The sequence below is a fragment of the Empidonax traillii genome, unplaced genomic scaffold (genome assembly GCF_003031625.1).
Source record: "Empidonax traillii isolate 1590-97213 ecotype Southwest subspecies unplaced genomic scaffold, ASM303162v1 scaffold90:size2128546, whole genome shotgun sequence".
Taxonomy (NCBI): Eukaryota; Metazoa; Chordata; class Aves; order Passeriformes; family Tyrannidae; genus Empidonax; species Empidonax traillii.
The window spans coordinates 770,833-777,070 of NW_020955283.1; positions in this window are offsets into that span (position 1 = coordinate 770,833).

Here is a 6,238-nt window from a genome sequence, read left to right on the forward strand (position 1 = left end):
GCCGAGGGGGGCACGGCGTCGCCCGGCTCTCCCGGCCGGGCGGGCACGGAGCTCTGACGGGAACGCGGCGGGCATGGGGTCGGTGTCGGCGCGGGGCTGCCGCCCGCGCTGTGGGGGCGGCTCCCGAGGCGCCCCGGGTCGCTGCCTTCCTCTTCTCCGTTAAACGCGCGCATTCCCAAAGGCCGAGGGCGCCGGGCTCTCCCGGGGGCGAGGAGGCACCAGCGCGGCTGTTCCCGCACGCCCGGGGAGCCGCTGGAGCTGCGCCGGGGCAGCGCTTCCCCCGGGCGCTCCTCGGGGCTGTGCTGGCCAAGCGGGCGGGCGGGCTGAGCGGCGGAGGGGAGAGCGGACTCCGGTAAGACCCGAGTCTGTCGTCGTTTCTCCTAGGGGCTGTCAGGAGCGGGGTCCTCCCCCCGAGCGGCTGCCCCGGAGCCGCGGCTGGAGGTGCCGCTGCCGGCCCCGGGTTCCAGGTGGGCGGGCGCGGCCGGAGCCCCCGCGGGGAGCCGGGACCGCCTGCCCGCGCGCATTCCTGCGGGGATTCCTGGCATTCCTGAGCTCTCGGCGCTCTTGACTTCTTCATCTCCCTTTTATTCCGCAATTTAGCATGTTGGTTTTTTTTTTTTTTTTTTTTTTTTTTTTTTTTTTTTTTTTGTTTGTTTTTTTGCGAAAGGGTGTGTCCGCGTTGTGTGTGTTCGCTTCTGCATGGGAAAAGCTTAGAACGGCAATTCTGCCATTTGTTCTTCTTCCCAATTAACTTTGCATCTGATATAATTTATATCCTCCCCATTTGATGACAACTTTATGGGGAGATCAGTGCTGCGATATAACTTTTGTGGTGAGTTTGCATGAACGTTTGCAGTTGACAGAAAGATAGTTCTTGCAGCTCTTATCTTTCTCCTGTTTTTAGCATGTAAATTTTTTTTTTAAATTACTACAGTGTACACTGAATAGTTATCAAAATAGAAATAGTAGAAACCTATTCTTGAAAGTTGTTCTATTTTTCTGAACATATAAGGTATGATTAACTTTCTTGGACTCATATAAGTGAATCCTGCAGATGAATCAGAAAACCCCTGGAATATCCTGATTTGTGGTACATCCGTGGGAATTTGATAGATTTGGTGTCTGACGCTTATGCTGACAACTGTCACATGTCTCATAGTTATAAATCTCTTTTATAGCTGGCCTTAACAGAACTTTAAAACTTGTATAAAAATATAATTAAAATGGCAAAACCAAACCACTGATTACTTTTTAAAGGTGCCTTTGTAAGAACTTGTTTGACTAGCAGTTATATTTTCTAGGAGTGTCAGTTGTTGAATTGTCTCGTTTTTTTCTCTCATGTTAGACCCAGAATAAAACTGCTTATGCTCACAGTGTGTACTAAGCCAGATGTGGTTACTGCTGATGAGTGTAAAAGTGTACCAAATTGCTATAAGCTTTTTTTTTTTCTTTATAATTATAGTGTTAGTTTGAATTCGAGTCTTTTGGAAAAATATTGTAAGTAGGAATGAGAATTTTTCATACGGTGTTGAAGCATACCATTAACAGTGTAATAAGCAGCATGTTTTACAAAGGAGATGAAATTTGTCATGTAATGAAAGGCAATTACACTGCCTTTTAATGTATGTTACTCTTTTTGGGACACAGCTACACTTTTTAAACAGAAAACTGTAAAATAAGAAAGCAATGCTTCATATTTTTATTAAAATTTTCTTAGGATATTAAGATAATCTTTCATGTAAGAGAAGATAACTGTTATTAGCATAGTTTTTCAGTTTATTATTCATGTTTTTTAAATTAATCTGAGATAAAAAATGCATTGCTTCAAATGAAGTATACTACAAAGAGACTGAAATTTTAAGTGTGTGTATTTACAATTTAGAGGCATTTCTGAAATATGTTTATCACAGGAAAAGTATTCCTAGGTTGATTTACATACACCTTGAGTTGCAGCTGACATTATCTGTTTCTAAATCCCACTGCAATGCAAATACACACTAGAAGGGATTATTTTAGCAAACATAACTAGTGCTAGGGCAGTAATGAAAAGCCAGGCCTTATCATTGCTAACCTCTCTGGTTACAGAGTTTGCAGGAATATTCTAAAGAGTCTGTCTGGTCCAGGACTGTGTCACACAACTGGCTTGGGGTTTTTTTTATTCTCAGTATTTGACTTGGTTGCATTTTGCTTTTAAATCATAATGAATGAGATGACTGCTCAGGCTGCCTGAATTGCCTCCAAGTAAACCAGCTGATTTTAATTTCTGTTAATTGCATTATTGGATCTCCCTGGTGGTAGTAAAATGTCTTGGAATGCACTTAGGTTGCCCTGAGAGGGTATGTGGGATTCAATTCGCTGCAGGAATGGTCTGTGGTATATCCTGTGTAAGAAGGAAGACAAAGGTGCAGAAGAGATTTGGTGACAGTTCCTTCTTCTGGTTTACATTGTGTAATGGGAAGTTGATCTTTCTGGGAGTATTGGTGAAACTGGTTTGTCTGGGTTCTGCAGTGTCATCTGAAATGTGTAGGTGAAATGGCATGACCTCAAACGTGAATTTTTAAGTCTTTTGCTGTGGAGCAATTCAGGATGAACATGTGTGCAAGGAGTCATTCAGCCTGGACCATAGTGGGCAGGTTATTATTTAGAAATAGCTATTTAAGTACTTTGAGGCCAAGTAATTCTGCCAATGTCAGAAATTAAAAGTAGACCACCCCACTTTTATTCTTTAGTCTGCTGTTTTACCATTTGTGCTTTTTGAAGTCATAGTGGTGATGATGTCATTACTTTATGGCCTTTTTACTGTGGAGGTAACCTGAAAATGTGTATATTAATATCAAGCACGTGAATCTGATCATACAAAGCAACGTTTAGCTTGTGCAGCATCTACATGTGTGGTTAGAAATAAACCAGCAAGAATCTGGTCAAGATCACTGATACAAAGAGATTTCTGAGAAATGACAATGAATAAGATAATGGGGCATTTTTTTCACTTCTGCACCCTTTTGAGTGCAACTCTAAACAGCAGCAGAAATGTTGCATCTACCTGCTGCCTACTGCTCATGTATTCAGATAATGCAGGCTGAAGAAATTTGTGTTTATTCTTTCTTCTTTCTGTCTCCCTTCTCTTTCCTGTTTTAGTGGTAGGAGGAGGTTATCTTCTACCTGACCAGTTCAGAGAGACCGTTCAGAGCCAGACTGTGCAAAGAACGGCATATTTACAATATCGAGATTAACAACTGACTTGAGTGGCCAGGATGAGGTGAAGGTGTTAAAATTCCTCCGGTTTTGTTGCTGGGTCTCAGCGAACTGACGATGCATCCTGAACTTAGGTTTGGCATTTTTACGACTTTTTAAATAAAAATTTTGAATGTTGTCTTGGTAGGATGTGCAAAAAACCCAAAAAGGGTTGGTGTTTTATTTTTTTTGTTTTGCTATTTCTATTCTTAATTGGCAGAATGGAGAATCTGCCCACTGAGAACACTCCATTACCGGGTTATTGTGTGAGGAAAAGTGCTTTACGTGCTCATGGAATGTTTATTCCAGGCATGTTTATCTGGAAACATTAGCACGTTTCAGAAACTGCTTTGACCTTGACTCTCTGAGTGGTGTTAGATCAAAATGGTAATACTTTTCAGAATAGCCAAGTATGAAAATTTACGGTTTAAACCTGAGAAATGAACATGTTAGGAATGTATGTGCTGAAGATTTAGTGGAGTGGTAGTCATGGAGTCACCACTGTTTGGGATTAGAGTGCGGTGCATTTGTTGTGATCTTGTAGCATCTTTGCCAACAGAGCTGGCAGCCTCTTTCAAGGAGTTTATCCAAATCTGGGCTTACAACCCTCCATTTTATGTGGAATAGACTGGATGATAAAATCCACAGCCAAACATTTTAAATATATATTTTAGTTTTTGTGTGAATGCCTCTAAATTTTTAGGCAAATTAACTGTTTAAAACTAAATTGGTTCGTTTGTTGTGTTTATGAGATTCATGAACCAGGTTGACAGTATGAGATTTAAAATCGATGTTCTCTAGGAACCTTTTCGTGTACTACTTGATTTTGGTAAAGACAGAGAGCCATGAGGAATAAATGTGATTGGAGGAACATCTCAGAAAGCACTTAGACTTCAAAAAAGCACCGGGGAGATTGGTAAGACTGGGAGATGCCTCAATTATTACCACAATGGCCCTTTTTTGTGAGGGTCCCCAGGCGTGCAAGAGTCATTACCATTCAAATAGCTACGTGACTCTCTGAGTCCAAGCATGACAAGATTTTTACTCCAGGCATTTGCAGCACTTCATAATACTGCAGTTGCATGTACATTACACACACCATTTGAAAGGGGCTAAAATGTGGATGTGGAAACTAAATACAGTGTGAAAAGGAGATGCGTTGTCTGAGCTGCCCGTGCAATGCTTTAACCCCATTTTAAATTCCATTGAAAGATATCTCTGAGAGTTGTTGAAGTTTATTAAAATGGGTTAGTTATTTGTGTTCTGTTTCATCATAAAGCATAATGTGGAAGTGATGGGGAAAATTTAAGCTTTTATGGAAGAGATGGGGAATGTTTTCAGTGATGCGAGTTAAGCTGGGAATATTTTGAGGCCTTGTTGAACCTGGTAATGGGTTGGGGTATCCCTCATACGCTCATTTGCACACCATTAGCTATTACATGCAGGGAGCAAATGTTTGGCAGTAGCAGCCTTTATTTAGAAGAACAATGGCATGTAATGTTACATTAAAATTCCACAGACACTTCAAGCTTCATAAAGAAGCAGCCCTACCTCTCTCATTTCCCCCCAGTAATTAACGCTATTCCAGTGTGAAGGTGAGAAGTGGGAGCTGGTTAAACCTGTGCTCAGTGTACAGGCAGGGCCCACAGCAGGCAACATCGACCTCAGAGGCTTTGTGAGCCCCTGTGAGTGCCGCAGCTCGTGGTGCTGCAGTCCAGCACACTGGCAAGCTCCTCTGTGGAGTTGTGCAGCCTCTCCTCTCTCAGCTCATGTCTCAGACAGAGTGTGATGATATCATCTTGTCTGGTGGTGCCTGGGCTCAGGGCCTGCAATCCTGGCTGCATATTTAAGTTGGAAAACGCATGGTTGAGTTAGTTGAAAGAAACCAGATGGGTGTGAAGCCAAGTGTTTAAAGAATACAATGTAATTAAGACAAAGTTTAACAATAGAAAAGTGGGAGGCATAACTAGCTTGAATACACATGAAGCTGTGGCCTTCTGTTGGCTGTGTAAATATGACTCCTACGGCCTCTTTTACATGTCGTTTTTGTACTTGAATACGTGCATCTCCATAGGGATTAATCAGGTTCTGTGTCTCTCCATATAGGTGAGACCTGGGTCTTTGCAAGCAGTTGTACTCATACAGCTCATAATTAATTTTGTTTAGGAATAAGTTATGCATATATAATGAAGGTTATGCTGATTGCATCTGCATCTACAATTACAGTTGCTGTAACTGTAATTCCTGTAGACAAGATTATATTTTGGGGTGGGAATAGTGACAAGAAAGTCCAATGAAACATCACATTTAAGGTGAAGGAATAATCTTTAGGGTGAGTAACCTTTTATTATTTATTGATGTATTTATGTTAGATACTATTACAAATAAATCTGTGGGTTTGAAGCCCTTGCAAAACTTTTTTAGAAAGGTTGCCCTAACTCCCTAACTCTTCATTCCTTTGAGAAGAGCTTTTTAAGAGAATCTTAACAAACTTGAGATTTTTTTGCTTAAGCCTCTAAAAATATGAACAGGATACTCTCTTCGATTGAAACAATAATGATATTATTGCGATGTATTAAGATAATATCCTTTGGAAAAAATTCCAGTTTCTAACACTGACAATGGGAGGAAAATGCAGTGAATCAACATAGAATCTCTTGTGGAGTGAGTGTAATCCTGTCAGGTGTTTGGATACAAACCAGCTATTGTCTTTGAAATCACAAACTGCTTTTAGAATGAGTAAGTGTTCTTGTGTCACTCAGCTGTTGTTTCTGTCAATACTTCAACAGATAGGAACATTTAGAATTTGATGAACTAGGAGCGAGTATATAAAATAAAATTTCCCCTTGGTGACTTTATTACTCTTTTTTTCTTGGTTTTAACTTTCCCCTTTGCAAGTTCATAAAAATGAAGGAAAACTGAGCGTGGTTGTATCACGTGTATATAATTAACTCTGAGATAAGTATTTATAAGGTTTTGGTGTTCACTTTTTGTATTTGAAGTT